The sequence below is a fragment of the Lissotriton helveticus genome, chromosome 6 (genome assembly GCF_964261635.1).
Source record: "Lissotriton helveticus chromosome 6, aLisHel1.1, whole genome shotgun sequence".
Lineage (NCBI taxonomy): Eukaryota > Metazoa > Chordata > Amphibia > Caudata > Salamandridae > Lissotriton > Lissotriton helveticus.
The window spans coordinates 1,478,888,176-1,478,905,717 of record NC_136067.1 but is presented as its reverse complement, the minus strand read 5'-3'; the positions used below and the strand labels follow the sequence as shown (position 1 = coordinate 1,478,905,717).

The window sequence follows — 17,542 nt, the reverse complement described above, 5'->3', positions numbered from 1 at the left end:
CATGTTGCCTGTACCAGCCAGCACTCAAGATGGCCACCACCACCACCCACATGGCCAGTCCACATCAACAGTACACCCCCAAAAAACAGAAAAACAGCCAGAAATCACCACAATCCAATGCCATCCATGATGTTTACATTAAAGAGAGTGAGACCACACCACAGGCACACTCAGTCCATGCACCACCACCCCTGGGCAAAAGGCCACACCAGCAGCCCCCCAAAAACGACAAAAAACAATAAAATCAGCACAATCCCAGCCCATCCATGGCCTCAATGGTGTTTAAATTCAAGAAGACACCCCTCAGAAACACTAGGCCCATGCAACACTCACTACCCCTGGGCATAATGGATGAAAAGTAGGCAAATTAAGTGCAGGCCTCAGACACTGCCTCTCCTCAAAATGGCCCCTTACACCCCAAGCACATGTTGCCTGTACCAGCCAGCACTCAAGATGGCCACCACCACCACCCACATGGCCAGTCCACATCAACAGTACACCCCCAAAAAACAGAAAAACAGCCAGAAATCACCACAATCCAATGCCATCCATGATGTTTACATTAAAGAGAGTGAGACCACACCACAGGCACACTCAGTCCATGCACCACCACCCCTGGTCAAAAGGCCACACCAGCACCCCCCCAAAAACGACAAAAAACAATAAAATAAGCACAATCCCAGCCCATCCATGGCCTCAATTATGTTTAAATTCAAGAAGACACCCCACAGAAAGACTAGGCCCATGCAACACTCACCACCCCTGGGCAAAGGGCCACACCAGCAGGCCCAAAAAAAGGACAAAAATCAGCACAATCCCAGCCCATCCATGGCCTCAATGGTGTTTAAATTCAACAAAACAGTTGTATCATGCACCCCTAACCAACCCTGGTCCTACTGGATACTGTGGCTACCCACAATATAATTTATTTAATGTTCTGAAAAAGTTCCAAAATTTTACTTGCAGCAACTGTAATGCCCCAAACAAACTTACTTGTGAAAGTTGATTTCTAATCCAAAAGTGATCCAAAGACAGTCAAAAAGGCCTCAAATCCAAATATCCAGCAGCACCCACAAAAAGTAATCCTTCCAGCTCCAGATCCAAATGAAAGTGACCAGGAGATGGACAAAGCACTGGGAGGAGCCTGCTGGACAGGAACAGGAAGTTGGAGACTGTGGGGCACTTCCTTCCCCCCCCCCCCCAAAATGGACTCCTTGCAAAAAAAAAGGCCATGCAAATGTCAACCTGAGGAGTGATTCTGATAAAAATCATAATTTTCTGAAGGTTTATCCTGTTTGCTGGTGATTTTCTTGTGCGAAATTGCAAAATCTCTATTTCGCAAGTGCGAGATTGTTCCTTTCCGCCGCAACTACGTGTTCGCAATTGCGAACTCTCGCGAGGTGTGCTGTGCAAGGTGGCAAGCCGCGAGTACGTATTCGCGGGCGCCAAACTCCCGCGGGAACACGCAGCAAGATCTAAAATGGCGCGTCACTCGCAAAGAAAAACAACTCGGCAAACGCTAAATGACGGAAAGTGAACGCCGTGCACCACGCCGCGCGCCGCAACCAAGCAAAAAATCCGCCGCGAGCGGATTCACGGATTTTCGACAAATTCGCGAGCGTTCGCGGATTGCGAATTTGCCGAAAATCCGAAAAATCCGCGAGCGGAGCGGATTTTACGCCTATGCTTATCCCCCTCCTCTTGGACCTGAAATTACTAGGAGGGACCTTAGTTCTACAGTAGTATTCAGGCTGTCAGCCAGTTTGGGTTGCATCGCCATTGGCTGCTTTTGGATCTCCAACAAGCTAAACCATTGCCTTGTTTGAAAAACCGGCGACATATGTTTCTTGCATAAAACAAAGTGCTCCGCTTCTTAGTGTACTTCCTGCATGAGTTATTTGCACACATGCCATTGTGTTAATGAGTTTGGGTCTTTTGCTTGGCTATGGAATATTAGTTCTGTGCTGAGGGGCTTAACACAGGGCCTGACAGCCCCTGTGCATGGGGTGGGGGAATCTTTCATGAAGCCCCAATGCAGCCCAAAGCCTATGAATCAGGGAGGGAGGCTAGGGGCTCCTTGCCACATTCTTAGGGGGAGGGGGATGAGATAAGTTTTCATTATGGCTGCTGGAGCTTGGACCCAATCAAATATTTATCTCCTCTGGGACAAACCTTTCTAGCAGCACAAGAGGTAAAGGGAGAAAACTATCTCTTGTTAACATCTCATTTTAGTGCAGCTAATGTGGACTCATAATAATCCACTCAACAACTCTTAATCTGAGTTTAATAGCGTTCAAATCAATGTAGACCAATCTCAACATAATCATATAAAAGTACAAAAATCCCAAAATAAGACCATATCTCCTGAAGAGATTTACCCTATATAATACAAAGCAGATGTCTAACTCTATGATGCAGATGATCAGGAAAATGATTTAAGCATTACTTTTCATCTGTTCACTCTCCAAAGTAAGCATGAGCAAGCTATTTTTCCCTACACTACCTTAAAGGTTCAACCCTAAGCTAAGAAGCATTTGGTAAGAATGAAATCAGAAAGGTGTCAGCTGTCGGATCCTTGAATAGAAGGCACTCCAACCATGGTTCAAGTAGCATAAAGCCACACAGCATAAGCATAGGTCTGCTCCCTGTGAAAACCTAAGATGACTCTCCTGTCCCTCACTTGGTTCAACATAAAATATCAATTGGAGTCAGAGTAGACATTCCATGTGATCTTTGCTGTTGAATTTCCATAGTTCAACCACAACTGGATACTTTCACCACCTTTCCCGCATTGATAAGTTGCAACTTCGCTCGTCCTTGGTCATTCCTCTCTTCTCCCATGAAAACTCACCTCCTTGCTCATCACCCCGCTTCTCTAGCCAACTTCTTCTTCTCATACGTATGCTAACTAATGAGACTTTCTCTCTCCATACCTGCAATGGAAACAAAATACAAGTACACACATTCTACATGGAAGGTTAAATACAAATCAAATGTTAAAATCTAAAGGTGAGCATGGACCAAACTATTTCTCGAGGCCCACTCCAGGCAACTTTAGTAGTGAACAGGGTTACAGAATATGTGCACAGTTCTACACACACAATAAATGCAGCTTGTTAATACATATATAAATTGTAAAGAGTTATGAAAAAATTATTCTAAATGCACTTGCATGAAATAAATTCTTGTTTGCACATAATCATGCTTAAACATTAGTTTACACACATTCACTTGTAATAACCTTAAAATGGAACACATTTATGTTAACTTATCTTGTCATATTAATATGTAAGTGTCACATAAACCCTTATTAATCACGCTCTGAACACAAGTGTGTCACGTGGAATACTTTAAATATACAATACTCCACTCCCTTTAGTAACGTTAATTACACAATATAGTAGAGTGCTGACTACGCATGAATATGAGGCACTCCTACAATATCTCAGGTAGGATCAAGATTACACTTGTCCATGCGACTCGCCCTGTCTGTATGCAAATGCGGGAACTCCACCTAAGAAGGTGTGTTACAGCGCCCCTTTTGCTACACCACTATGCACCCAGACAAAGCAGTGCAAACAAAGTTTTTGTGCCAAGGGCACATATTCATACACAAGCTTCCCAACGAATATCATTAGAAACTCCACATCAATTACAGCACAAATACATCAGCAGTTACCTACCTGAGTGCTAATTTTCACAGTTGCTAATATGATTTGCCAAAATGGGTTTGCTTGCAGAACACATCTGCAAAAGCGGTTTTTACTGACATGCCTTTTTTGCAGTTTCCATTCCTCTAGGGAACCCAGTGGCGCTAGCTGCGGCGTGTCTGATTTTAATAAATGCTCACAGGGTGATTGCACTCCAAGAAGATGTTGAAGGTGAGAAGGTTCAATCATTGTGTTGCTAAAATTGTGGCAGGCATGCTGCCTTCCATTGTCTCCTGCAGAAGCTTTAAGGAAAACAGTGTTCAGTGAACACTAGAAATAAAAGGAAGATTAAATTTGAAAGAGCTATATTGAAGACACAGCTTGGGCTCTCACTGTGTTCGTTTTCAGTTGTTCTACTCAGCCAAGTTTCACAGAAAGGCAGTTTTTTTCATTTCTATCTTCCCAAGGTTACAGTTTATTATCTTGCTGGTATGTGCCTCTAGTGTTGTGCATAAATGGGAAAAATATACAGAGTATGTGGCGAAATGAGATGCAGATCCATTTTTTGTTATGGGTTTTAAGTAATGTCTATCACACGCTGCTCTCACCAGCATTTATCCATCAATAACATGTTTTTATTTTCAAGGCTCTAGCCGCTGTGCCTGGAAATCAATGAAAAAGAGCACTTTTCTTTTATGATGTCCTGTAATAGTTCATAGTTTTTCCTACTCCTATCTTTCTTCTTTCAGTTGAGCTTTCCTTATGCTAGTCAGTGGCACATGGTTTTACTGGCTCAAGTTTTGGCATGTGTATACATGTGTGTATGTAATATTTCTAGAGTGCAAATCTAGCATTAAGGAAGCAGAGCGTGGTACAGGGCCAAAGACAAGCATGAAGTCAATGAGCCTTGCTTAATTTGTGCTGGTGTTTTCCGGTGCTCAGCACAGGCCCTTATTTCTAAACTACAGCACCTATCATGGGATTACACCACATGGTAGCACTGTATGTACATTTTTATGCTAAATGTGTCAGTGTAGTGTTAATTTAAAACTGATAAATCTAGCACATGGGTAATGCTGGAACTGGCATTCGGCAGCAAGGGTGGGGCAGTTGGTGGTGCAAGCCATAGTAGACGCCTATGAAGCACCTTGGGCCCTGGCACTTAATGTTTTACAAATTAAGGACTGTCAACGAGTGGCAAGAGAAGAGGCAGTTAATGCATTGTGATGTAGTGTTCTCTAAAGAGGTGGGTCCTCAACCCTTTCCTAAATTGGTGCAAAGTTGGGGAGCTCCTGATGGATATATTGTTCAAGAGCCTGGTTGCATAGATGGAAATGGTCGGCAGTGATTAAATTGTGGCGGTGGCTGCAGATGTTGGGCACATGTGCTCATTTTTGAGAACCAAGACTAATATTTTATCCTCTGAATTTTACTTGGAGCAACAAAGATAACGGCGGGAAGTAGAGAAGAGGTGAGAGAAAGATAGAAAACCAGTAAAAAAGAGCGAAAGCAGGGATGAAAATGAAATTGCAAGTGTGAGACAAAAAGACAGGAATCGCATAGTTTTGTAGTTAAAAGGCATGAGGTAGCTTGGTGTTTCACTACTAGAACATTCAGCAACTCTTACTTTTTTTAATATCTCAGGACTATATAACTGCAATGGAATGCATCGATTGATACTACGGGTTAAATAAAGAAAATAAAACACCAGTGACAGTTAAAAATTAAACAATATGCCCAAGATGCCTGTCAAATCAACTGTAATTGTTTGCTTTTAAGTTCAGGTGAATCAATGAAACCCTCACACATCAAGTGTAATGCGGCAGAAGCTGCCTGCGAGAGCTCAGGATTTGGACTACAGTTTTATCCTTTGTAATAATGACTTAGTGGCACCAATTCAATCGCTAAACATTTTGCACCAATCGCTTGGAGTGTAGCGACATTTTTATAAAGATTGGTGTCAAATCATAGTGAAAAAACATCCCCCATACGTCTATTTTTCTAGATTCGCTGAGTGTAATACACTGCTTTTTACCATGGTGGAGTGTGGGGAATTTCCAAGATTCAGCCGAGGCCCAGAAATTGTAAAAATGGCATATTAAGATTGGCAAATATGAGTATATGGTTTTTGGCATGCTGCTATGGACATTCCGAGTTTATAAACAAACATATTTAACACGTTCAGCGCGGCGCGAATTTTCGCTGAAGGTTCTAAAAAACGGGCGTGGCCGTGATGGAACGGTTCCGTCATAAGCACAGCCCAACCGGCGCTCATGACGGAACCATTCCGTCACAAGCATCGAAGGGGTTAAACAGAAACAGAGCCAAATCTAATTTTCAATAGACTTTGTGAGCATTGATCCCCATTATTTTCTTTGTTAAAGAAAGTGTAATCTGAAATAAGACAAGCAGTAAGAAAGGATTTCTAAGATTTTGTGGTAATAACACTGAATGTAGACTTTACACTGTAGCAATAAATGTGATAATCAGCCTTTCTTGCTAAACATACGCCGAACAACCTATAAATATGTAACTGTATCACACCTACATAATGGTGCATTTGTTCTAATATTTCTTGTACCATAAATAAAAGCATGGCATACTTTTCATGATGAATTACATTTTTTTTCTCCATCTGGAACACATTTTACCGTCTGAATGCCAGGTTCTCCCATCTTCCCACTTCAAAGAGATACGCAACAGAGCACAAATCAAACTGAGAGTAAGCACCAGCACAGGTGACTTTGTATCAGTATATTCCATGTCACATCTTGTCTGCATTCACTTTAGGGTGCTTGCTCTTTAGTGCTCTTGGTGTCCCAGATGTCACATATCAGTGCTGTCTAGCTTGCTTTGTCAGATGTGGCCATCTCTAGCTGAATTATTACTTGATGTCGTCACCAGCTCTACATAGTGTAGTTGGCATAAGGACGGTGTCCTCCTTCCATCCTCGTGAGGTTCTTGTTAACATCTCTAAATCTTTCCTATTAACTAGCCTCTCCCTATAAAGTGCCAGAAGTTAAAACTGTCATTTCATGGGGTGCTCCCAGGGCCTTCCGCCACAGTGAGTACAAATTCCCATGATGTGTCATTCCTGTTTACAGGCAAGGGGATGCTGGTTCACTATTTCAACATAACCGTTATAACAACTTTAACAGTAGCTTGGAAAATACTGGTAAAAGCCAGTTGCAGATAACGAATTTAAGTGAGGTACATGCGTGGAGAAAACACCAAATCTATATGTCTTGTGGCTTTTATATAATACTAAATTAGCTACAAATAACACAGGTGAGTTTTTCTTTTGCAAGCTGGGGCTGAGACTGGGAAGGTCACATTCATCCCCACCTTGCATGGCTTTCTGAAGTTGTGTCAGATGTCTCGGTCATCCCCTTTGATTAACAACTGCTACCGAGAACAAGAGGCATGTTGCACTCAGCAGGGGGGTCACATGGACTGCACAGATTATGGTAAGGTAGCCAGAAAGGTATGCATTGTCTGGTGACATCCTTTCTTACATCATAGAGAAGTAACTATATTCCAAAGTCTTTTCTTGTGGTGTGTATCGTTGATCTTCCGAACATAATGTCTTTATTTATTTTATAATATGAGCTGTATAGTTCAACGGGATTGTACACTTATCCTGCAAAATCCCCTGCTATCTGCCTTTTTGGTCAGGAAACCACATCCTCCTGACATTTTCTGTACCCATGGACACCTTGTAGATAACTGTGTCTATTAACGTCCTAAGACTGATGCTCCTCAATGTACTTATAACACCAGTTTCTGTGTTTCCTGTTCCACTGTCTTTCATTTGACTGCTCTGTAAATGTAAATGTAAATGTTTTTGTACTTGTATAGCGCACAGCTACCCGCAGTGGGTTTCCCGGCGCTTGTACGAATACCGCAAGGGAACCCTTCCTGGCTTTCCCTGTGAAGTGTCCACTCCTGGGCACCCCCATGGTGCAGACCAGGCATCCCTCACGTTGTGGGGGCCGTTGTGGAGACTAAGCAAGCTATTGCCCAGAGTTGCAGAGTGGGACCCATGATCAGAATAGGCACTGAGGCGAGAATATCCGGTCAGGGGAATTAATGAGCCCGAGACCCGCCGAGGCGGCAACCGAACCCTGGTCCCTGGCCAGAGCTCTGCATCGAGGTCTGCCTGCTCTAACCATTGAGCCAAATTGTTCTCCATATTTTACATAGAAATCCAGCACTGGCATGCTAAGAGAACTAGCACTGTTCAAAACATCTATTGACTGAATGAGTAGAGTGTCAATAGTTAGCCTATTTGGATCACTGACATAATATTGATATAAACAACATTGATTACCTAAAATATCGGAAAATAAATATCATTTACAAAAAATATTGCTGTCCGATACTTAACTAACACATAAATATCGATAACCAAAATATCACTGTCAAAAATACTATTTTCGCTTACTGATCACACACTTACCAGACATAAAAATATTTTCACCTTTAAATATAGATATGAAAACACCCAAATATTGGAATATCAAATATTAGCTACATAAATATCATCAAAAATCAATTGTTTAAAGCAAAAACATACAAATAACATCATTTTACATTAAAAATAAGCATAGTAAGACAAAAATCTGATGAGCATTCTAACAGCATTATAATAGTTAAACATTATAAAAATCAACATAAAAGACCCAAAAAAAACCCAAATAAAATCATGAAAATATTTTTAGAATTGGGGGTTTCTAGTTGGCACAGGTAGGTACTTGTGACAAATAGGGACCCTCTCCTCTAGTCAGAGTAAGGGGGTACACTCCTAGAATAACCACTTCTCACCCCCTTGGTAGCTTGGCACGAGCAGACAGGCTTATCTCAGAGGCAGTGTGTAAAGCATTTGTAAACACATACAGTAATCAAGTGACAACACTACAAATGGACACCACACAGGTTGTATAGTTATACAAATAAGGATATTTTATATAGAGTTACCACAAGACCAATAAACGACAAAAATAATCCACAATACTATTAAAATTCAAGAGTTCTGGTTAAAAAGGCTTAAATCAAAGCTCTGTGCGAGTCGGTAGCCCTGTCCGGCTACAATGTTGTTGAAATAACACATAACACAGAGTCTAACAAATCCAGCGGACCGCGTCGGTCCGGGCCCACTCAAATGTCGATCTTTCTTAGTCACAGTACCTTTTACTTGATGCGGCCGGCACGGACGTGCAAGCCGGTTCCGGTGTTCGTCGCGGTGTAGAAAAGAAAGCGTTGCAGGATGCGTTGTCCCTCGTTGCGGTGCAGGCAGTGGCCCGGTGACAGAGTCGGTGGATCCAAGGCGTGTGTTGCAGGGCGAGACGGTGCTTCGCTGCGGTGCTCCCAGCTTGCGGTGCGGCGACAGAGCCGGAGCTCCGGAGCTGGCGTCGATCAGTCCGGACAGCGGTGCGAGTCGGGCGGTGCGTCGCGAAGTGTGCGAGGCGTTGCCCAACTCATGTACGTTCACAGGACTCGAAGTGAGCTGCAGTGACCGCATCGGTCAGACCAGTACAAGGCGGTGTAGCGAGGCGTTGCACGTCGCGGTGTCCACAAGTCGCGGTGCAGGCAACGGCTCAGTGACAGCGTCAGGACGGAGTTGGTGAGCTCAGAGCTTGCGTTGTTCGAGGCGGACGTTGTTCGATGCGGTGCCTACAGGACACCAGGCCGCTCGTGAGAGTCGGTCACAGCTCCCTGCTTCTGTAGCCACTGAAACAGCATTTCCAGCAGCAATCCACAAAGGCTGGTGAAGTCTACTGGTCCTGAGACTTCGGTCGGAGGGCAAGCTCTCTTCCAAGCCCTTGGAGATCCTTCACAAGTTGAAAGTAAAGTACACAAAGTTCTTTCTCCTCTCTTTGGCAGTTAGGCAACCACTGCAGGCCAATCTCCAAGCAGCACTTCAGATTGGGAATAGTCTGCCCTCAGTTTCTACAGGTTCCTCTCCTCAGCAAAGGTTTCTTCTTGTAGTCCAAAAGTGATCTAATTTCTTGGGATCAAGATTTATACCCCACAATGCTTTGTTCTCTGAGGGGAGAGGGGCCTGTGCCCAGTCCAAACCAGTTCTGAAGCACTCTGTTTATTAGACTTCGCCTTTCCTTTCACAGCGCAGGTCAGGCACATCAGATGCCGCACAGCAGATGGAGCCAGCTTTGTGGAAGGCAAGTACAGTCCTGGAGCACTTTGTTGACAGTCTTCCTTCTCTTCTTTCAGTGTGCAGGGCAGAGACATCAGACGCACCATAGGGGGTGGAGCCGGCATTGTAGAGGAAAGGCCCAGCCCTATGCAGGTTCCAGGTGGAACTCCTCCCTCCCATCTAGATGCAGATCTCTCTATTCACCAGTGGGCTGACTCATCCTGTCTCTTGGAATCCCCCAGCCCTGTCACTCACAAATACCAGACAAAGTAATACACAACCTCGCAGAGGCAGGCTTGAAATGTTAGGCAAGTGAATACATACTTTCTAAAAGTGGTATTTGCAAACACAGAATGTTAAAACCCACTTTACTAAACGATGTATTTTATCATTTTGAGTCCAGGCATACTAAATTCACAATTTCTACCATGTTCTCTGAGTCAGTTAGGATTATAAAATGTAATAATTCTAACAGCCCATTCTGGCCTATGGAGAACAGGTAGCCTTGCAATAGTGAAAAATTAAAATGGCTTAAATTCACTATTAGAGCATACCACACACATCAGGGCTTGTCCTACCTTATACTTACAATGCACTCTGCCCTTGGGCCTACCATAGGGGTGACTAATATGAAGAAAAGGGAAGGTTTAGGGACTGGCAAGTGGGTGTACTTGCCCAGTCAGCATGACTCTACCAGACTGCATGCAGGCTCTGCGATGGCAGACCGTAGACACTTTTTACAAGGCAGCTTCTGTGGGTGGCACAACCCGTGCTGCAAGCCCACTAGCGGCATTTGGATTTACCCGCCCTGGGCACACTCAGTGCACTGTACTAGAGTCTGAAAGGTAAACCAAATAGTCAATCATGCAATCACTAATGAATACATTTATTTACAATAGGGAGCACTCGCACTATGGCACTGGACAGCAGTGGCACAGTGTCCAAAGCATCTAACACCAGCAAAAACACATGAGGCAACAGCAAAAATGGAAGGGAGACCCATGCCAATGGTGCCAGGTCTAACAAGTATTAATGTAGAAATACATTTATAACAACTATTAACATTTTTAGGCTAAACAATTATTTGTATACATAAAATGAAACATAAATCTACATTAAAATAAATATAACACACTATATAAGTAACATTATAAAATAAACCCTAATTAGTGCTCATCATAAATAGCAATAACGGAAAAAAATTACAACTAAAAGAATATTAACCAATAAAATCACAATACAAACAATATTAACTAGTAAAATTAATCAACCAATCTAACTAACAATATAAATGCACACAAAATGTAACTAATTACTACTTCAAAATCCACAAACGATGCAAAAAGACGTGACAGCCTAATTTTCCCAGGAATATTGACAAGCATAAGAGGTAAAATATGCATACCTACCATCAAAATTTATTAAAACATAAATTCCACTTATAGAATTTTCCTAGCTTTCAAACCATTGACACAGAAAGAAACACGTAGGTTGCAGCACTTTCTCCATCTGAACTACTTTACTTTTGTGAAACAGTTTGTTTCAGCATTACATCCAAAAGGCAACCATCTACAGTTCACAAAATTATTAAATCATAAGATTCTTTTTAACCCAGTTTTTCTCCCCACCTCTAGTTGAGTTACAGCTCTAAGAGCCTACAGTCCGAGATCTATGCACAACAAAAACTACTGGTATATCATACAATGTGTTAACACAACACAAACCCTGAATGCCAACATGTGGGCCACACTGCACTTATTTGGACGGAATATTTCAATCTCCAAATATGAGAATCTTGGTTGGACTCATGGTAGAAGTTTTCAGGGTTCACTTTATTTTCCACTAAGGGCAGGTTGATCGCATATTTTGTCATTGCCACTTATTTGCAAGCGAAACAGTAGCCCATATATTTACCTGAGTATTATTTGAAACCCAGCATACATTCATTGGACACCTGGTGGCATAGATTTCTCCAACCATTAAACGTTTATCACACATTCAATGGGATTCTTCAATGAGAGTCTTGCATAAATAATGATTCCCAAAATACCTTTTAGGAAAATGAAATTTTTCATTATGGTCATTAACGCCTTGCTTTCTATGGTGACTAAGGGCCTGATTACGAGTTTAGCGGTGCGGCGTCGCGTCCACTCTGCTGCCGCACTGCCAACCCCGTAATCTGGCCTCACACCAAATTAGGAGTTTCCTCCTGTCTGGCAGGCTGGTTTTTTGCATTCCCATGGCAGTGCCTCAAAAAAAACAGTTGCTGCACGGCATGGACTAAAAATTCCATACTGTGCAGGAACTTGGTAGCATGCACAAAGGGGACGGCATGGACTATAAATTCCATACTGTGCAGGAACTTGGTAGCATGCACTAAGGGGGGTACATGATGTGACCCTCTGCATGCTGCCCAGGGGAGAGAGGCACCCTGGCAGAGAGGAAACACATAATATGCTTCACAGGGCTGACCGTGGTCCTGCCCAGCATATTGATGCCTCCTGACCGCCACAACAACACCAGGGAATGGCAGTTCCCTGGCTGCTGAGGTGGGGCAGTGGCGGTCCAACTGCCCTAGTCGTAATAGGGTGACACGTAAACCGCCGCTGCCGTGCCCTCACAAGTCTGGCAGTCCGTGGACCACCAGACTCATAATTAAGTGATGAGTGGTTCTCCAGGGACTGGGATGTAGATCACTTGATGACTGCCATTCATCCTTTTTTCCACTTATGTGGCTGGGAGAACATCTTCTAGTACTGGGTGAATAATTTGTTGATCTACTCAGACCTGAATGCCTATACTTGACCTCTAAGAAGCAGTCAACTGAATGGTATTTGGTTCGCCTACTCAAATACCTTCATCTGTTCAGATACCTGTTAATTGAGACCTTCAAGAAAAGAAAATCAGTAGAATTGTGTGCCATTCCCTGGCATGAACCTGCAGACCGATCACATCTGCTACACTCTCCAGTCTGGTTGAGATGTCATTTATTGAATTGCTTTTATCACATGCTCTTAGCGTATAGCTGCTTTTAGCACGCTGGAGGCAAATGTGCTGTGCAAACATAATTTGTATAAAACTGCTAATTAAGGGCCTGTTTGAGAATCGTAATTTACAGTATATTTAACCAACTACATGGCAAACACACGTTTATCAATTTGCTTGAATGATTTTAATATCCCCATTCTGAGCAGTGGAATCGAATGCTCAAACATTTAGGGAGAGTGCATGGGAAAAACACAAACGACCAAAACATGGTGTTTTTTAAGTTACAATATAGCACCAATTGCCAGGAATACATTTTGCATAAGTATGGGTAATTGCATTCAATTTTCCTCAAATTTCACATAATTTTACAAATGCAAATTTCCTAATGTGCCCTTTACTTTAAATTTTGTTACAATGACCTTTACTATGGTTTGTATTCATGGTTGCACAGATAAAATAATAGTACCACAAAAGGAACCCGTAAACTGGGTACCAGAGAGACACTGTGCTGCCATCCAATGGGGTTCAAGATGTATTTGTGCATTTATCACCTTAGCGTACCCTACAATAATAAGAATCCTGGCGAAAAGATACGCTTGAGGTGGGTTTATATTATAACTCCATAAAAACATAACAAGTTTTGATAAGTAAAATTGGCGGATGCTTTGGCCGGAATTTGGAAAGTACACAGTAGAGGGGCTTATTTACAAGCTCATTTTGCCCCCATTGGTGCGTCACTTTTAATATAGGAAAAAGTGGCATACTGGCACGTAAATAAGCCCCCAGGGTTTTTCTTGAGTGATTTAGATGGAATTCATAAGAGAGAAAGTCTGAGCATTTCTTAAATGTATGGGACATATTTACAAGGGAATATCGGAGTGTGGATTGCTTATGTGCAGGAAGGGTTCCCTTCCCACACACAAATAATCACTAATGGCGATATGTTACTTTTATGTGTGCTGCAGAAGAAGCAAATAGTCACTATATAATGATTGTTTCTGTGCAGGAAGGGACACCTTTCATCAAATAAACAATCATTAATGGTGTTTTGCTCTTTATGTGTGTGCTGTAGAATACAGAGAATATAAAAGGAGGAGAAATAAAAGTATTTTGCCTCGTTTCGCCATTCCAAGACCTGCTATTGCAGGGTGTTAGTTTTTGACACTGCCTCAGATTTACAGTTCCTTGCACACCAGGGGCAGTGTCAAAAAGCAATGTGTATTGCGGTGAAACACCCAAAGCAACACCCATTGCACACCCCTTTCGCGCAAAGTGATGCATATAAAGGGGCCCTATTTACAAGGCGGCATTAAACCACAAAAAGTGGCTTAACGCCGCATTGTAAATATGGAGAAGAGCAAAGCCCCACCAGAACGTCGCTAAAATTGATGTTCTGGTGGTGATATCCCCTTGTAAGTATACCCATAAATGTACAGGCCAATATCCTCTAGTTTGCTGATCTATACACAGCGGGAGAATAAAGTTGAGGAACAACTGCTGGGTGTTGTTTAATACGACCTTAGTAAGCAAAGCAGAATTTGAGAACTCATGCTGTGGTAATATCTCATAGTATGTACTATTTGTTCAGGAGAAAAAAACTGATATCAGTGCAGTTATGACATCAAGGTGTAAGCGGAACAGGATTCATCTCTTATTTATTTTTTGTATCTACAGTGTTCTGTGGCATGGCCTTAGGGTGCATGAGCACTGTACATTAAAGCATGCATCTTTAATCAAAACAACCGATAGCAAATGAACACAATCAAAAATGTGTAGTGGACACATCAATGAATTATACACCAGCAATAAAACAGAAGCACTCATTCTTGCATATCCATGTAGGGTAGGCAGCCAAGAAAAATAGGCAACAAAAGCAAGAATAAATGAGAGTGGAACTTTCCTAGGGTAGTGTTGAACTTGGCCCTTTTTGCAGCATCATCCCTGAACTTTTTGCCATCATCCTCTATTTTTTCTGACCTGTTGTTGGTTGTTTTTTGACTCTGGGCACTTTACCACTGCTGATCAGTGCTAAAGTGCATATGCTCTCCCTATTGTAAATTGATGTGTGGATTAGTGATTCCATGATTGGCTTGTTTGGTTTACTTGTCAGGCCCCAGTACAGTGCACTGAGTGTAACCAGGGCTTGTAAACCAAATGCTGCTAGTGGGCTTGCAGCCCTGGTTGTGCCACCCACCCACAGAATTAGCCTATAAAAGTGTGTCTAAGGCCTGCCATTGCAGAGCCTGTGTGCAGTCTGGTACTGCCGCGCTGACTGGGCAAGGGCACCCACTTGCCAGTCCTAAACCTTCGCTTTTCTTAATATCAGACACCCCTATGTAGGCCCAAGGGCAGGGTGCATTGTAAGTATAAGGTAGGAAATGCCCTGGTATGTGTGTGGCATGTCCTAATAGTGAATTACAGCCATTTTCGGTTTTCACTATTGGAAGGCTACCTGTTCTCCTTAGGCCAGAATAGGCAGTTATATTATTACATTTAATAATCCTAACTGGCTCAGGGAACATGGTTGGAATTCGAGTTTAGTATGCCTGAACTCAAAATGATAAAACACATATTTTAGTGAAGTTGGTTTTAACATTCTGTGTTTGAAAATACCACTTTTAGAAAGTAGGTATTTTATTGTCTAACTATCCAAGCCTGGCTCTGCTAGGTTGTGTATTCCTTGTCTGGAGTTTGATTGACAGGGCTGGGAGATTTCAGGAGGAAGGATGAGTCAGCCTAGTGGTGAATAGAGAGCTCTGCATCTAGATGGGTGGGAGGAGTTGCACTTGGGACCTGAATAGGGCTGTGCCTGCCTTCCTCAAAGCCTGCTCCACCTGATATGGTGCGTCTGATGTCTCTGCCCTGCACAGTGAAAGAAAAGAGGAGTCATGTCAACAGAGTGCTCCAGAACCGGTTTGGACTGGGCAAAGCCCCCTCTGCCCTTAAAGGACAAAGGAATTTGGGGTATAAGTATTGGGACCCTGATCCCAAGAATTTAGATCACTTTTGAACAAACAAGAAGAAACCTTTGCTGAGGAGTGGAACCAGAAGAAAATGAGGAGAGACTATCCCCAAGCTGAAGTGCTGCTTGGGGGATTGGCCAGCAGTGGTTGCCTGACTGCCCAAGAGAGGGGAAAGGGACTTTGTGTACTTCCATCAACTTGTAAGGATCTCCAAGGGCTTGGAACAGAGCTTGCCTCCTGCTGAAGTCTCAGGGACAACAGACTTCAACCCCCAGCTCCCCAGAGTTCTTTGGAAGTGCCTGCTGCTGTTTTGGGCCTTCTGAGGGACTGCGTGTCGCAAGGAGCTGGAAGCGTGACTCAAGAGGAAGAAGCGTGTCACCGTCACTGCTGCTGCCATCTCATCGTGGATGTCGCCGCTGTAGCTGTCGTATTGCACCGCATTGAGAAAAGCATCCCGCAATGAAGAGGAAGTGTGTTGCCGTCACTGCTGGTGCCGTCGCATCTTGGATGTCACTGATGTAGCTGTCGTATTGTACCGCATCGAGAGAAGCATCTCGCAACGAAGAGGAAGCGGGTCGCCCTCGCTGCTGCTGCCGTCGCATCTTGGATGTCGCCACTGTAGCTGTCATATTGCACCGCATCAAGAAAAGCGCCTCGCATCCATGGAGAAGCATGCCACCATCGGAGCTGCTGCAGTCACGCCTTGAATGTCGCCGCTGTAATTGTCTCCTTGTGCGGAAGCGTCTCGCAACGTTGCAGAATAGTGTCGCAGCCGAAGCTGTTGTCGTCGCATCGCGGAACAAGGGTGTCGCCACTGCAGCTGACGCATCGAATCAAGACTTCTCCCCTCATCGGAGAAGCGTGCCACATCTGGAAGATCTTCATGTCTTTATTTTTTTACACCGGAACTTTGCCGCATTTCCATTGCTGCAACACTTTTGTTGTGGAAGCGCAACGCATCGAAAGGTACATTGACTCAAAGTGTCGTATTTTAAGAACTGAACAGAACTAAGCTAAAACTACCATTTTAAGTACAGTATTGTGTATTTTTGTCATTTATGGTCTTATGGTAACTCTATACAAAGTCTACTTATTTTTTATATAAAACCTGTGTGGTGTCCATCTGTAGTGTTGTCTCAAATGCTTTACACACTGCCTCTGAGATAAGCCTGTCTGCTCGTGCCAAGCTACCAAGGGGGTGAGAAGGGGTTATTTTAGGAGTGTACCCCCTTACCCTGACTAGAGGCAAGGGTCCCTATTTGTCACAAGTACCTACCTGTGCCAACTAGAGACCCCCAAATCTACCAAGTAGTCCATAACTTGCAGAGAGACAAGGGCACAGACGGGTAAGACAGCAGTCAGTGGGAGTGGTGATAAGGGAGGTACGCCTAATCGGATTCAACCCTGAGAGTCTTGTTCAGAGGCACGAGGCAACTGAAGAGTGGAGATTCAAAGACTAGAAATCATTCTTAAATATAATCGAAGTGAGTCTGGGTCAGGGTGAATTTCAGATCCTTTATGAGCTCCAGCTCTGATGGTAGATATCAGTCTGGGTGCTCAGTGCTCTGTGTGTGCTCACATGACCCTCCTTGCCTCTCTCTGTCACTGATAGCATATCGCTGGAGGCATATCTGACAGTCTCAAGTACCTTGAGATCCTCACGGGTAAGTAGTTGTGCTATATAAACTTGTTGATGGAGAAGGAGGTCATGCATAATACAACAAGATGTTATTAAAACCTATGAACATCTTGAGTGGAGGCTAAAGGTTGCACTACAAAATCAACCA

General features: G+C 43.3%; 1 protein-coding gene across 1 annotated transcript in view; it reads left to right on the top strand.

The window, feature by feature from the left end:
* CHRM3 (cholinergic receptor muscarinic 3) overlaps positions 1-17,542 on the top strand; it is a 2,680,897-nt gene that overhangs the window by 1,631,532 nt on the left and 1,031,823 nt on the right. The gene's annotated exons all lie outside the window — the stretch shown is intronic.